Source organism: Mustela putorius, unplaced genomic scaffold, assembly GCF_011764305.1.
Source record: "Mustela putorius furo isolate JIRA1106 unplaced genomic scaffold, ASM1176430v1.1 tig00001069_pilon_pilon_pilon, whole genome shotgun sequence".
NCBI lineage: Eukaryota > Metazoa > Chordata > Mammalia > Carnivora > Mustelidae > Mustela > Mustela putorius.
This window is the reverse complement of record NW_025421558.1, coordinates 4,928,424-4,945,195: the sequence shown is the minus strand read 5'-3', so window position 1 is coordinate 4,945,195 and position 16,772 is coordinate 4,928,424.

Here is a 16,772-nt window from a genome sequence, read left to right as displayed (position 1 = left end):
CTGAGTATAGGAGCGTTTTCCTAAAGGAATGCTACTTCTTCATTACTTCCTCATGAACCATCCCCCATCCCATGCCTTGTTCCCCAAAGTCTCAGGATCCTAATTCATTTTGACCCTCTAATTATGTTCCAGACATTCAGGTTTTTTTTTTTTTTTTTGTTTGGTTAGTTTGTTTTTTCCTGATCAAAACTGAAGGCAACTTCAGATTTCTGCTAGAGAAAGAGGGTAGTATGATACTGAAAAAGAAAGTAACCCTGAGTTTTGGCATTTGGGTTGAACTCAGTAACTCCTGAATATTGTAATATTAAAAAGGTTTCAAACTGCTACTCCCATGCTGTATCTCCAGGGGCTGTGTAAGTGCTGTCCCTTTAAGGGCAGGCATTCAGCTTCCTGTCCCAGAGCCTAGCCCTTGGTTTTTAAAATTCCAGGTCTGAAAGTCCTGCCGGTTCATATTTTTTCCTTGTTACTAATAAAATGTCAGATGGCTCCTTCTTTAAAAATCTCTTGGCTTATGATGAATCCCAGAAATAAGGGTCTGGCAAAAGTCAACAGGAGGAGTGAGCTGTGTGTTATCTCTGAATGGGAGAGAGGCTTCCTCACTAGTAGTGAAGAAGAGTGCTTCCCCTCTAGGCTTCTTGTCAGTGGAGCTTTCCCTTAATTGCCCTTGATGGCTCTGTTGGGTTCACTTTGTATGAAGCCTCCTTACCAGTCTAGGGGAGATATGAGCTTACCTGTGTCCCTTAGTGTGCTGCTGGACTGGGGTGGAGGTGAGGAACATGAAGTCTGGAACACCTTCTTCTGTTGAGTAGGAGGCTGACCTACTGCTCTGCTGTTCCTTCAGATCTGGAGTCCCTAACCAATTATATTTTATTTTTTCCTCATTTTGTGGTTTTTATATGGTTGCATCTTGATTAGTTATGAGCTTCATGTAAGTATATATCAGAGACTATCAGAGAGAGATGGGCCTATACCATTTTGTCTGGACTGAAAGTTCCCAATTTATTTTATAATGCTACCAAAAACAAAACAAAGCAACAACAACAACAAAAAACTCAAAGGCAGCTGAGAAGAAAAGAGGAATGAAAGAAAGCTAAAGACTGCCATCCTTCATCAATATAGAGGCAAATATTTTTAATAAAATTAAAAATAAATTTCAGCAGCATATTAAAAAAATTATATACCAAGAACAAAGGGGGTATTTTCCAGGATTTAAGAGTGGTTCCACGTTTACAAGTCAATCAGTGCAATCTATAACAACAAACTAAAGAATAAAAATCATATGATCACATGAATTGATGCAGAAAAAAACAATTGGCAAAATTCAATACCTATTAATGATACAAACACTCAGAGGACTAGGAATAAAGATGGAACTTCCTAAGCTTAATAATAAATATTTACAAAAAGTCTACAGCTAACATCAAATGTAATGGTGAAAGTTGGATTTGTTTCCCTAGGACTGGGAAGAGGGCTAAGATTTCCATTCTCGTAACTACTATTTAACAAGTACTGGAAGGAAATAAGACATAAGCAAGCCAGAAAATAATAAATAACACAATCCTTATTTGCATAAGATATGACCTAAAAAGAAAATCCTAGAGAGCCTTCTCCCAAATTCTGGGAACTGAGTTCAGCATGATCTCATTATATAATGACAAGATGCAAAAATCATTTGTTATTTCTACACAGTAATACTTAACATAAGAAACTAAAATAAAAAATACAATGTCATTACAAAATTTCTCAAAATCAATGAAATACTTAGAAATTTAACAAAACACACATAGGACTGGTATGCTGAAAATAACAAAACATTGATGAAAGGAAACAAAAAAGCTCTAAGTAAATTGAGCAATACACTGTGTTTATAGACTCAATATCTTGTTACCTCTTGTTGAATTTATAACCCAATAATATTTTTGTTGATATAGATATGATTACTCTAAAATTTGTATCAGTTTAGAAAAGGTAAGTATTCTGAAAGAAAAATAGTAAAGGAGGAGAAATCATTGTATCCAGTTTTAAGACTTCCTGTGTAGTTAGCCATCAAGACAGTATTGGCATAAGAATAGACCTATATACAGATCAACAGTAGAATTGAGAACACATATACAGTCCCACACAAGTAGAGGAAACTTTCTTTTTTTCTTCTTTTTATAAAAAACTGTACAAAAACAATTTAATGGAGAAAGGATAACTTTTCAACTAATGGTGCTAGAGAAGGTGGACATACAAAAGCAAAAAAAAAGGAACTTTGATCCAAACCTCACACTTGACACAAAAATTAACTCAAAATGGGCCACTTTGAGTTCTGGTTTGACTCAGGTATATTTCGGTAAGTGTCACTCATGAAAACAGGTAATACAAGTAGTGAGTATAGGAAAGGATGTGTTAGTATACTGTACTGATATCTATTTTTTAAAATGGTGCTTAGGACTGCTTAAATTAAGTCAATAACTTGCTTCAGCTACAGCAAACTACTTACTCCTCACTTTTCCTATTAATAAAATGATCTGTCTAAAAGAATGCAAACTACTTTGTAAAGACAATAAATGTCAGCAATTATTGTTTTTTACTACTATAATATCATAAACCCTTGGAGGACTGAAACTGTATTGTTCACGTTTCTGTATTTCCACTACCTTGTTTAAAGCCTGGTAACATAGTATTTGATCAATAAGTGTTGGGGTTGGGTTGAATAGATCATACTGAGATCTTTTCATTAACGTTAACTCATGTTCCAATGTATAAGTTTTCTCATCTAATTTTGCCGCCAAGAAATGTTGATTTAGTTTATGTGATTGTCTTTTTCCATATTTATAAGTAAGATAATCTCTTTAATAATGTTCCAAACAGTCTCCAGCCTGCTCAAGTTAGTTATTATCCACATGTCCTATTGATCACAATAAATAAAAGGGGTACAACAAAGGAAGGTTTAGAGAAGGCATTTCACAGCTTAATCAGGAAAAAAACAATTATTTTCACTATTTTCATTGAAATGAACTTTTTGTACTTTTAATTTCCATTAAATTAGTTATTATAAGCTAAGTAAACTAAATACAAACCAACAAGAAAACACCTGCATGAATTCAATAAAGATTAAGTGGGTACAAGAAGAATAAATGAAAGAAGATGGGATTGGGAGGGAGACAAACCATAAGTGACTCTTAATCTCACAAAACAAACTGAGGGTTGCTGGGGGGAGGGGGTTTGGGAGAAGGGGGTGGGATTATGGACATTGGGGAGGGTATGTGCTTTCGTGAGTGCTGTGAAGTGTGTAAACCTGGTGATTCACAGACCTGTACCCCTGGGGATAAAAATATATGTTTATAAAAAATAAAAAATTATAAATTAAAAAATATATATATATATTTTTTACATCAGGTAATTTTTTTTCTCCATAAACAAACTAAAGGAAAAGGAAACTATAAATATTTTTCTATCTTACAATTAAAAAATGAAGGCACTTGGAAATTCAGGGTAGTGACTTTCCCAAAGAATGATACATTTGAATGACACAAATCTCATTAATTCAAATCAAAATCTTCCAGCTTCAATATACCAAACGGTTTTGATAAAAATGCACTTTCATTGTTCATTCTTTTGAATGATTTCTTCCTTTTCTATGGAAAAGATATTAGCAAAGCTAATCAATTTGGGCCTTTCAAGCAAAGGGAGTAAAAGAAAAGTTAAGAATTTCAGATACAAATTTAAATTTTAGATTGTGGGGGGGCAGGAGGGAAACAGTGTGAAAAGAGATATTGCAATTTGTAGAGGTTTTTTTTTTTTTAAACTATAGAACAAATACCATTGTAAACAGTGTGACTCTAATTCATATATATATATTTTTTTCTAAATGATAGGATGCAATAGTTTATTTAAAAGATAAAACATCATTACTGAAATAAGGTTTCAAAAGTTATTTCTTTAAAATCATTTTAAAATTATTTCTTGGAAATAAAACCAGTTTAAAATTGCTACTGTAGTTCACGCTATTAATGTTCCAACAAACAAATGTAGTTGGAGAAACCCTGCATCAATTTTCTATTGGAATAATCACAGTCACTTGAGCTATTAGTTCTCTATTGGGCGCCTGTGTTGGTGTAAAATGCTGGGAATCAGATCCTGAAGCTTTCTTCATATAACTCTTAGAACACATTCAGTAATATCAACACAACTCATTTTTTTTTTTAAAGATTTTACTTATTTATTTGACAGGCAGAGATCACAAGTAGGCAAAGAGGCAGGCAGAGAGGCAGGCAGAGAGATGGGGAAGCAGGCTCCCTGCTGAGCAGAGAGTCCAATGCCAGGCAGATCCCAGGACCCTGGGATCATGACCCCAGCGAAGGCAGAGGCTTCAGCCCACTGAGCCACCGAGGCGTCCCAACACAACTGATTTTTGATAGTGTTACACTCTGATTACAGGTGGATCTGGCCTTGTTATACACTAATTTTGCTTGTTTTAGGGATGTAGTTCTGAGATCTTCCTAATGGTAAGTAATAAACTGTACCTCTGAATGTTCTGCCTTGTGGTTTCCTCTGAAGATAGTTTTTCCATTCACTAGACTCATGATACAAGCCTTTGTTATAAGTAGTATATCAACACAATAATGCAGAGACTTGATAAATTAGGAATATTGGACTAACTAAACAGTGAGTTCATCTGAGAATGAGTGGACAGTGGAAAATGACCCTCAGGAAAATTGATGAAAAGAAGAAATAAGGAGGCAATGACCAGCAGGAAGATTGTGATTCTGCCCTTCCTTGTCCTCAGATCCCAGAGAAGGGTACCCCACTTCTGCTATACCCATAATTTAAAAGCCTGTGGTGTATTGGCTAGAAAGTCACAGGGTACTGTCCGGACATTGCCTTTTGAATGACAGGAGATGAAGAGATCACAAATCAAATGTAAGAACGTGGAAGAAATAGCACGACAGAAAGGAGAACACACAGCTGGAGCTAAAAGGGAATTCCTGGCAGCTTTCTGAATACAGTTTATGCAGTAAACTTTCAGAAAATTCCATGAGGCTGAAAATTGAAGAAACCGAACCTTAAAGTCCTGATTTATTTTTCTCCCCACCACTCACCAAGAATCTATTCAGTGTTTATGGGTCATTTGAATGACATTTTATACTTAGGTTGTGCTGGCATATTTGAGGCCTTTATATAGGCTGAAGACTCACTGTCTGATATACATACATTATATTTTCTATTAATTAAATACACTTATAAAACTTTATGACAAGAACACCTATTTTATAATTCAGACATTTTCAAGAATACTAACTATGAAAACTCCATGAAACTAATTTTCTGGGGTAAAGTTCAGGAAAGGTCACACGGAATATCATATTACTGGTATTTCTGACAAGATAAGAAAAATAAGAAAATTGTTAATATATATCTTCAAAAAAATCAATAGTCAAAGCTTGCTTTTTTTTTCCTTCCAGTTCCTTTGTCTCCTGTTTCTTAAAACTTTCTCTCATAAAACCTGCATTTTGGATATATTGTGGTGTGAAGGGAGAGTCAGGGAGGGGCTCATTAGGAAGAAGGACTAGACATTTATTAAAATCCTAAAGTAGGGTTTTTCAAGACTGATGCTGTTGATGATGTGGGCCAGACAATTCTTTGTTTCAAGGGCAGTTCTATGCATTGTAGGATGTTTAGCAATATTCCTGTCCTCTACCCACTAGGTATTCTGCAGCCTTTTCTCTCAACTCCAGCTAACTGCAATGACCAAATTGTCCTAACCAAATATCCCAAGTGTTCCCTTGTAGGCAAAATTGTCCCTGAGGGAAAACCACCAACCTAGATAATTAGAGCAATCCTATTTTACTCCTTAATGATCGGAAATAATAAGCCATAACTTAAGTTATAATCAAGTTGGTAAAAGATTCAAAAGCAAGGAGATGAAAAAGGAAAAAGATATGAATCAAGTGCAATCGGATTCAAGATACGATTTTGTGAATTTTACCAAGTTGCTTAATTTCACAGAGCCTCAGATTTTTCAGTTGTAAGTAGAAATGCTAATATCTATGTAGGAGAGAATTGCTATGGGGATTAATAAAATGAGTCTAAGTTCCTTAACAGATTACCTGGAATATAGTAAGCACTCTCTTGTTAAACACTAATAGCTGGAATGATACAAACATGACCATGGGTGATTCAAGTATGGGAAAATATAGATACTGTATCAAAATTTAAATTCATTGAGGTCTCACAAATAGATGCATTTTATTAATATTGAAATTCTAATACCTATTAGATTTTATAATTAACATAGAATCTCTAACAAATCCAAATAATATAATGTTAAAAGAAATATATTACACAGTATAACTAACACTTAAATTAAAAAAAAAGAGAGAAACATCAGAGGCTGGATGTTTAAAAATCTGTATATTTAGTTTAGGTGCTTCAGACTGACATGCAAAATTGAGAAGCTCTTCCATGTACATGGATTCAAAGAATCAACATTGTTTAAAAGTCCACACTGCTCAAGTCCACACTCAAAGTCCACCTACAGATTCAATGAAATCCCTATCAAAATCACAGAGACTCCCCTGGGGCAACTAATACATTATATGTTAATTTTTTAAAAATTAAAAATTAAAAAGAAAAAGATGCTACAGCAGAACATCAAGTTCTAGAAAGTTTGGCTGGCAGCCAAATCTGGCCCATCTGTTTTTGTAAAGAAAGTTTTATTGAAACACACACACACACACAAATCACAGCAACATTTTTCACAGAACTAGAATAATCTAAAACTTGTCCAAAGCCATCTTGTGAAAGAAGAACAAAATTGAAGACATCATAATCCCATGTGGTAAACTGTACTACAAAGCTATAGTCATCAAAAGAGGATGGTACTGACACAAAAACAGATATAGAGATCAATGGAACAGAATAGAGAGCCCAAAATAAACCCACACTTACATGGTCAATTAATTAATGACAAAAGAGGCAAGAATATAGAATGGAGAGAAGACAGTCTCTTCAATAAATGGTGCTGGGAAAACGGACAACTACATGCAAAAGAAAAAAATTCAATTTTCTTACATCTTACATAAAATAAACTTAAAATGGACTAAAGAACTAAATGTGAGACCTAAAACCATAAAGCTCCTAGAATAACACACAGGCAGTAATCTCTTTGACTTTGGCCTTAGTAACATTTTTTTAGATATGTCTCCTCAGGCAAGGGAAAAAAAGGGATAAAATAAACTGTTGGGACTACACCAAAAACAAACAAAAAAACAAAAAATTCTTTTGCACATCAAAGGAGACCATCAACAAAACAAAAAAGGCAATCTACTAAATGGGAGAAGACATTTGCAAAGAATTTATCTGATATAGAGTTAATAGCCAAAATATATAAAGAATGTACACAACTTAATACCAAAGGGGGGATAATCTGATTAAAAATGGGCAAAGGACCTGAATAGACACTCTTCCAAAAGAGACATACAGATAAGTTAACAGACATATGCAAAAATGCTTAACATCACTAATCATCAGGGAAATGCAAATCAAAAGCACAATGAGATATCAACTCACACCTGTCAGAATGGCTAATACCAAAAAGGTAAAAAAATGATTAATGTTGGTAAGGATATGAAAAAAAAGGAAGCCATGTGCACTATCAGTGAGAATGTAAATTGGTACAGCCACTGTGCAGAACAGTACGGAGATTTCTCAAAAAATTAAAAATAGAAATACCATACTGTGTAGTAATTCTATTACTAGGTATTAACCCAGGAAAGTGAAAATGCTAATTCAAAAAGGTATGCACACTCCTGTGTTTAATGCAGCATTATTTATAATAGCTCAGATACAGAAGCAAACTAAATGTCCACTGATAGATGAATGGATAAAGAAGATATGATACACACACACACACACACACACACAGTGTACTACCACTCAGCCATAAAAAAGAATTCTTGCCATCTGCAACACCATGCATGGATGTAGAGGGAATCATGCATACAGGGCAAAGACAAATACCATATGATTTCATTTATACATAGACTCTAAGAAATAAAACAAAACAAACAAAAGCAGATACAGACCCATAAATACAAGAACAAATTGGTGGTTGCCAGTGGCAGCGGGGTGGGCAAAATGGGTGAAGCAGAGTGGGAGAAATAAGCTTCTAATCATGAAATGAATAAGTCATGGGAATAAAAGGTACAGCACAGGGAACATTGTCAGTGGTGTTGTAATAATGTATGGTGACTGACGGTAGTTACACTTCTGGTGAACACTGCATAACATATAAATTTATCCAATCACTGTGCTGTACACTTGAAACTAATGTAACATTGTATATCAACTATACTTCAATTAAAAAAAAAAGAATATGAGCTTCATGACATTGTGAACAGAAACTTTTCATAGTATCATAAACTGAGATCAAAAGAAGTCAGCTTTATAAAGTTTTTCAACTCTGCTAAAAATCATACTCTTCCCATCTAAGAGGTAGATGCCTCTGTGCAAAAGTAGTTAAAGCTGCTGCCTTCGGCTTGGGTCATGATCCCAGGGTCCTGGGATGGAGCCCCACATCGGGCTCTCTGCTCAGCAGAGAGCCTGCTTCCTCCTCTCTCTCTGCCTGTTTTTCTGCCCATTTGTGATCTCTGTCAAATAAATAAATAAATAAATCTTAAAAAAAAAAAAGTAGTTATTTGTACTTTATACCTATACGTAGGGAAAAAAAGATCCATTGCAGGTCCTGGATCCATTAAGAAGGGAAAAACGTAGCTGGGGAATAACCCACAGCAAAATAAACCAACACAGTACGTTGAATATTTGTCAAGTTCTGTGCTTTTAGCTCCTCACGTATGTAAGTAAAGGGAAGCTTTAGAAAACCTTGGAATTTTATAAATGCGATAACCTATTTTGAAAAAATATTCATTCTTTCAACTTTAAAAGTAGGAGCTTTAAAGAAAGGGAAGAGAACTGAAATGTTAAAGAATGGGAGCAGCAACGAAGAGGAAGGTGAAACTGATGATGCAGGAAAGCTAAAGGCTCACAGAGATAGAAAGAACCTGAGAAAAGAAGTCATTAAAGAAAGAGAAGCAGGAAGAAGATTTTCAGCAGATCTATACAGTCATTGTAGCCATTTATAAATACTGCTGCCTGTTAGTCACAAGATTATGCCGTGGTTCTTAAAGTTATATTTACAGTTGGACCATCTATGTCTTGTCACTTGTCTCAGCTGCTAGATGAAACTAAGTAGCAGTTTATTCTGGCATAAATGATGAATCAATCTACGTCTGGAATTTGCAAATAGGTCTTTCCTCTTTGGGACTTATACACACACTCATCCCAGCAACAGCCCCCTCTCTGCCTGCCACAGAAAGTGTGTCAAAACAGAGACGTCTTTAACTGTTGTTTGCCTATAAATCCTTCTTTGTTCTTTTCTTATTACAGTTTTATAAATATGGATGTTTGATAAGGTAATCGATACAGAAAGCCCAGAAGCCTCACAGATAGTCAAGATTAAATGTTCTGGTAGAGCCTGGGTTACTATTAGCTGCATAGGGACTGGTTATCAGGTAATGAAGTGTTTAATCTGTAATTACCTAAACCATTTGGAGTCACATGTAAATTTGAGATACCAAAGCTATCAAAAAAATTTTTTTATAGCTTCAACTTAACATTTTCATGAAAGTAAAGAATACAGATTTAGTAAAATCTGGAGGCAACAGCTTCATCAGTGGGCCCTAATTACTACACAAGTGATCTATACTTTTACTCATAGCTAGCAGTATGCAAGCTGATTTTGGTTAATTATTATTAGATGGGAAATTTTTTAAAGTCTTGCTTAAGAGTTCTTGGTTCATGTGGCATCAGATTATTGACTTTTGGGTGACTTGTGTTCCCAGTTTTTTTTCTTCTTTAAAGATGCACATAGGTGTGGATCTTTGCGAAATTATCTCATTTTACAGTATAATACTATGTCTTAAAAGGGGAGGTTAGAAAAGATAGTGTAAAAATAGTGTATTGATAAAAAATACCTCAGCTTTGCAACTATACGAGGTCATTATTAGGATTCATTATTTTTTAAATAATAATAATTATTTTTTAAAAAATAATCACTGTATCAGTGATTATATTGCATAGTTTAACCAGATTTGTTAATAGAGATGCATAGAAACATAATCTTGAGTAAGTTTTGCAGTTCTTCTCTATTACTTAATTTTGTCAGCTAAAGGTGCAATTCTTATTCATTTTTACTGCTATATTAAATCCGCAAGAGTTTGCAGGGATGTTTCATCTCTAACAGATGCTAAGAAATAGTTCACATGGAAACATAATATAGCCCATACTAAAATCGTGAAGCTCATTAGCATTTGCTTCAGGTATATTTCACTGATTGAAACCGGTTCACAATACGTGAATCATGATATGTAATTTATAAACAAGCATTGATTCTCTTTTTGAAAGACAGATGTTTGTATTCTTTTTTGGACAAGACTGAAATTTTAGATCAACAAAGTGAAGTGAATGATTTTTCTTGAAAATGGAGAGAGGAGAAGGAGAAATAGGAGGAAGGGAAAAGACCAGAAAGAGATGAAGAGAGGAGGAAGCAAATGGAAGGAAATAAAGAGAGTTGAAGGAGGTGGGAAGAGGTGAGTAAGGGGAGAGAGGAAGAGAAAGGAGAAGGAGGCTAGAGAGGAGGGAGAGAGAGGAGGGGATGGGGAAGGAGGAGAAAGAATTAACAGCAGAAGAGAAGGAAAAGGTAAACAAGGAGGAACAGAGGAAGAAGGCAAGGCCAGCGAGGTAGACACAGGCTGGTTGGGAGTTCTCAGGGGAATGATGACACTTTCAGAGTGCCCAGAATGGTCACTCTGGAATCTTGATCAAACAGCTTTTCTTGTGAACCATGAAAATAGATGAATAGGGAAAAAAAAAAAAAAAAAAAAAAAAAAAAAAAAAACAAGGAATAGGTTTTCAAGGTAATGCTCCAAAAATTGCCAGCCAGTTCCTTTTGTGTTTGAGTTATTTCTATGTTGAACTAAATGTGTAGAATATATTTACTGGTAGAGAATATGCATTCATTTCTCTCTTTGCTCTCTTTTACTTTGCTAGATATTTCATGATCTTGGCGAGCAGTGGAAAAATTCTACTTTCCCAAACCTTAATTTCTTCCACAGTAGACTGCTGGTAAGATAGGGAGATTCTGTTCAGACACTGGGAATAGTGGCATCCAGAGAGAAGGCTTCAGTGCAAACACAAGGGCTTATAGCTATGATCTGCCACTCAAATATCAAGCCACTGCTTTTCTCTTTTAGCTTATTGAAGTTTTGATTGTATTCGATGATATCAAGAATACAGATGCAAAGATGCACAAAGCATGACTTATTCTACCAGGTATTATCCCATACTAACTATACATGAAACAAGAGAATGTAGATGATTAAGTACCCTTTCATTAATATCTGAGTTAGTATTCCAAAACAAAGCAGGTTGAGTTAAAGTCTACTTATGAAACCAGACACTTCAGTAGAGCCTGTTATTTCCATTTATATCTAAATCTTGGAATCTGTATACTCTCTGGTCAGTGGCATGTGGAAAAAAGTTGAAAACCAGGTGGGTTGTGGCATGGGGATTTCAAGAAGCAAGGTCTGGAATAATTTATATAATTAGGCACAAGAAACCAAGGGAGGGATAATAGGCTTCTGGGTCCAAAAGAGGGTACAGACCCAGTGTACTTATCCAGATGTATCAAGTAGAATGAGATGAGCATTAATAAGACTAGAAGATGGGCTTCTGTTTCAAAGGCATAAGAACTTCACCCACTAGAAATGATAGCCCAATAAAACAGCTAGGGAACCTGGAAGTGGGGTAGCCAGAATCTAATTTAGCATGGAAAAATTGAGCAAATAGTTCTCCCACTTCCACATTCTAATGAAGCTGGAACTTCTGGGATTGTTCTTCCTCATATAACTTATGTATAAAGCTGGACTCCCCATGTTGTACTGAACTGGGCCAGGTCTGGGGCAAAACTTGAAGACTAACTTTCAGTTCCTGTGACCCAGAGACAGCAGACTGAACTGATGGCTGTTCTGGACATTTGAGAGCCCACTGTGAGCTTAAGTTGGAATTTGGAATTACCGGGTGATAGGGAATGGTTCCAAATTATTATAATGAATTGCTACTTTTTTTAAAAAAAGATTTTATTTATTTATTTGAGAGCGAGACAGTGAGAAAGGGCATGAGCAAGGAGAAGGTCAGAGGGAGAAGCAGACTCCCCATGGAGCTGGGAGCCTGATGTGGGACTCGATTCCGGGACTCCAGGATCATGACCTGAGCTGAAGGCCGTCGTCCAACCAACTGAGCCACCCAGGCACCCCTGAATTGCTACTTTTTAAAAAGAATAATATGTGACACAGAGTCACAGCAAGCACTTACATATTATCTAATATAATCCTCACAAACAATGAGAAAAATGGAAGAATTATAAAGGACTTAGGACAAGACCCTTTGTTCATTACTCAAAGCAGTATTAAACAACATTTAAATATAACAGAATTTTTGCTTTTGGTTTTTAGCTTTTGATAATTATTTTTTACACATTCAAGCAGATCTAGGTCACCTTGAATTTTTGGAGTCAGGCCCACAGGGTTTTAATCACACATGAGAAACTGCTTCAAGGGGCAAAGGTGTTCTCACCCATTTCCTCATCTCTCTGGGACAGCCATATTGCAATTTTGATGTCCAAACAAATTCCATTACCTCAGTGAGAGAGTATAACGTGCCAGCCCCTCTCTCTTCTTTAGCGGCAACAATTGGCAAGCTGTTCAACAACTTTTGAATGATTTTAAAAAATATTTTTAACTGTCCATGTTATATTCATTATAGTAATATAAACTTTATTTTTCTGAGAATGATTACCACAGATCTTGGGAGAACTCCCATAACATAAACAGTCATAGCTTCCCCAAGAGAGGAGTATCGTTAAGTGTGTGTGTGTGTGTGTGTGTGTGTGTGTGTTTGTGCATTTTTTTTTTTTTTCCAAGAGGTTTCAGGCCCAAAAAGGAAAATTCAGCCAAATTGCCCTCTGAACAGAGGTTAAATGACTTAGGGAACATAGTAGATCAGTGACATCCGGGACTCTATTACTAATAGAGGAAAGCCAGTACTCCTGAGTTCTTCAAGGACTACTGTTTTACCATATATGAAAATTTGTTAATTATATTTTTGTAGAATATATGAATGATTTGTCAGCATAAATTGTTTATATTATAGTTAGGTCTATATTATATTAAATTCCAGGGCTGTTCACAGTCAAAATGCTGCCTATGCATTATTTGGGGGTTCTTCTGAAAATAGATTTATTTCAAAGGGGCAACGTTAGGATCAGAATCTTTATCCTCTTCCACATCCTCAAACTAGGTCAACATAAATAAATGTGTTAGAGTACTAGGAGAAACACTTCAGAAACTACATTAGATCTACTGCTTTTTTTTTTCTTTTCAGAGCATTTTCTGTTTACTGTTATGTACAGGCCTCAAAATTCCTTCCAGCTTACCTGGTTTCATCACTTGTGTTTGCATTTTGAGCACAAACAGGAAGTACTATACAGGAGACTTAAGTATCTGCAAATAAAATTATGTCTTTCCTTCAAACTCAAACTTCTAACCCACTTAAAAAAGGAATGTGATAGAAAGTGAGGAGTAGCCTGATGCCAAGTTTGAAAAGTAAAAAGAGAAAAGAATTGTGGGCAACCTCAGAGAAAAGGCAGGAAAAAATTAGGATGTAAAGAACAGGTAATTGATCAAAGAGACAAAAGAGCAGGAAAAAAAATCAATAACCAAAATACATATGCTGAAATGCATATAAAGATAGAATGCATATACTTGCATATTGTGTTGCCATTTACTTCCTCTGGGAAGAGTTACAGTGGTCTCATCTGTTTACAAGATCATTGTTCCCCATTAAAACACTGGTGTATAATCATAAAAAAGTATTAAGCTCCCTAATATTATTTTACATAGGTTCTTAATATTATATTTATTTTAGAGCAGTTTTAGGTTTCCAACAAAATTGAGAGGAAACTACAGGGATGCCTAGCCTCCCCATTTACCAAACTCACTCAACAGGTATTTTTTTTTATCAAGCACGGATGTACACTGACATAACATAATCCCCCAAATTCTACAGTTTACTTTAGAATGCACTCTTGGATGTTGTACATACTATACGTTTAGACAAATGTATAAGACACATATCCATCATGATGGTATCGTACAGAGTATTATCACTGCCCTAAAAAAAATTCTTTGCACTCTGCCTATTCATCTGTCCCCACCTACCCCTAACAACCAGTATCTTTTTACTGTTGCCATAGTTTTGCCCTTTTCCAGAATGTCATAATGTTGGAATCATACAATATGCAGCCTTCTCAGATGGACTTCTTTCACTTTACACACTTAAGATTCCTCCATGTCTTTTCACTGCCCAATAGTGCATTTGTTTTTAGTGGAGAATAATATTATCTAGATGTACCGCAGTTTGTATCTAACCAAGCTAGTGATGGACATCGTGGCTGTTTCCAAGCTTCAGCAATTATGAATAAAGCTGCAGTAAACATCCTTGTGCAGAATTTGTGTGGACATTTTTTAACTCCTTTGGGTGAATACTAAGGAGTGTAGTTGCTGAATTGCATAGTAAGAATATGCTTGGTTTTGTAAGAAACCGCCAAACTGTCAGCCACTGTAGCTGAAGCATTTTGCACTCTCACCAGCAATGGATAAACATTTCCACTGTTCTATATCCTTGCCAGCATTTGGTGTTCCCAGTGTTCATATTTTGGTTCTAATAGGTGTAAATTGGTATCTTCTTGGTTTTTTTTTTTTTCCTTTTTAAAAAAGATTTTATTTACTTATTTGCCAGAGAGAGAGAGAGAGAGCGAGCGAGCAAGCACAAGCAGGGGAGCGGCAAGCAGAGGGAGAAGCAGGCTCCCGGTTAGGCAAAGAGCCCAATGTGGGACTCCATCCCAGGACTCTGGGATTATGACCTGAGCTAAAGGCAAAGACTTAACCGAATGAGCCAGTCAGGTATCCCTTGTTGTTTTTCTACTAAGATTCCAATGTGTGCTTTATCTCTGGTCCTTCTGCGAATTTCCTGCTAAAGTTGCTTATAAAAAGTTACATTAAAATATCATTCAAGGGGCACCTGGGTGGCTCAGTGGGTTAAAGCCTCTGCCTTTGGCTCAGGTCATGATCCCAGGGTCCTGGGATCAAGCCCCAAATCAGGCTCTCTGCTCCACAGGGAGCCTGCTTCCTCCTCTCTCCCTCTCTGCCTGCCTCTCTGCCTACCTGTGAGCTCTATCTGTCTGTCTGTCAAATAAATAAATAAATGAAATCTTTGAAATAATATCATTCCATATTAATTAAGAGTCATTGACTTTAATTAGTCCCCCTTAAGAAAGGGTTCAACCTTACAGATTCCACTGAAAGAATGAAAATAGAACAAGAAAATTATCAAGGTGTATTACTTATAGTGAAGTCTTGGTCACAATAGAGCTTTGTACACAAAATAGATATGCAATTAATAGTTGATAAAGAATGACTGTACCATGATTATGCAGAATGCAAAGAGGTCATTTCCTGGACCTTCCATATTATTATTAGGATTTAATGCTTCATGGCCATGAGAAATTTTGTTGCAATTCTTTAGAGTCGATACTTTTTGCAACGTGGCTTTAAGCTCAAGGATGGAATCTTTTCCTCACTTCCTTGAATCTTTCCTCTTTGGGACTTTTATTGGCTAATAGAAAGTGTCAGGGGGAAAAAAAAAAGGTGTGGCAATTCCAAGCCTCAAGAGGTTATGTGTGTTTGACCTTCTTGCTTGGATCTATATGACCACCAGGTAAATAAGTCCAGGTTAGTCTAGTGGAGGATGAAAGATTCCATAGCACAGAACTGATTTATCCCAGATGAAGCTACCTTAGAGCAGTGAATCCCCTGTCAACCAACCAGTGGAGTGTAGACCCATGAGCAATCCTAGTCAAGATCAGGTAAACCTGAAATAACAGACCCACAGAACTACCCAACTGACCTATATACAATCTTGTGAACTAAAGCTAAATAAATGCTTATTGATGCATTAATAACACCATGGATTTGGGGGAGGTCATTCATTAATGAAATATTTGGTAATTAATATAGCATACTGGAAAGCTTGACATATGCTTCAAATTTAGGATAATCCTCCTCTACTACCATCCTGCCAAAAGAGAATAGCTTCAAGTCCACATTCAAGGTACTGGTGTAGATGAGGTTTGTTGGTGGCGTTCATGATCCCAAGTACACTAATTCCACAAATATTCTTTACCAGGTGCTACTGATAAAACATTTAACTGTTCAGATAAAAATATGTACTCACAGAAAGTGGTATGGTAAGAAAAAAAAAAAAAGGAAAAATCAGGTGTTGCAATTTTGGATAGGGCCATTTGGGAAGGTTTCACTGGACAGGTGATACCTGATGAACACCCCAAAAGATGTGAGAGTAAAGCATCAGACTATCTCAGGAAAGGACATCTCATATACATGCAAGGTCTGTATAAGGTATATGGTAGGAAGATGCTTGGTGTGCTAGAGCAATTGAGAAGAGGCCAGGGAAGCACAGTGGGGAGAGAAAAAGAGGATAGAGTCAGAAAGAAAACACAACAACAACAACAAAAACCAACAAAACAGCTGGGGACAGGCAACAAAAAGATTTTCCAGGTCATTCTAAGACTTGCCTTTTTTCTTTATTTATTA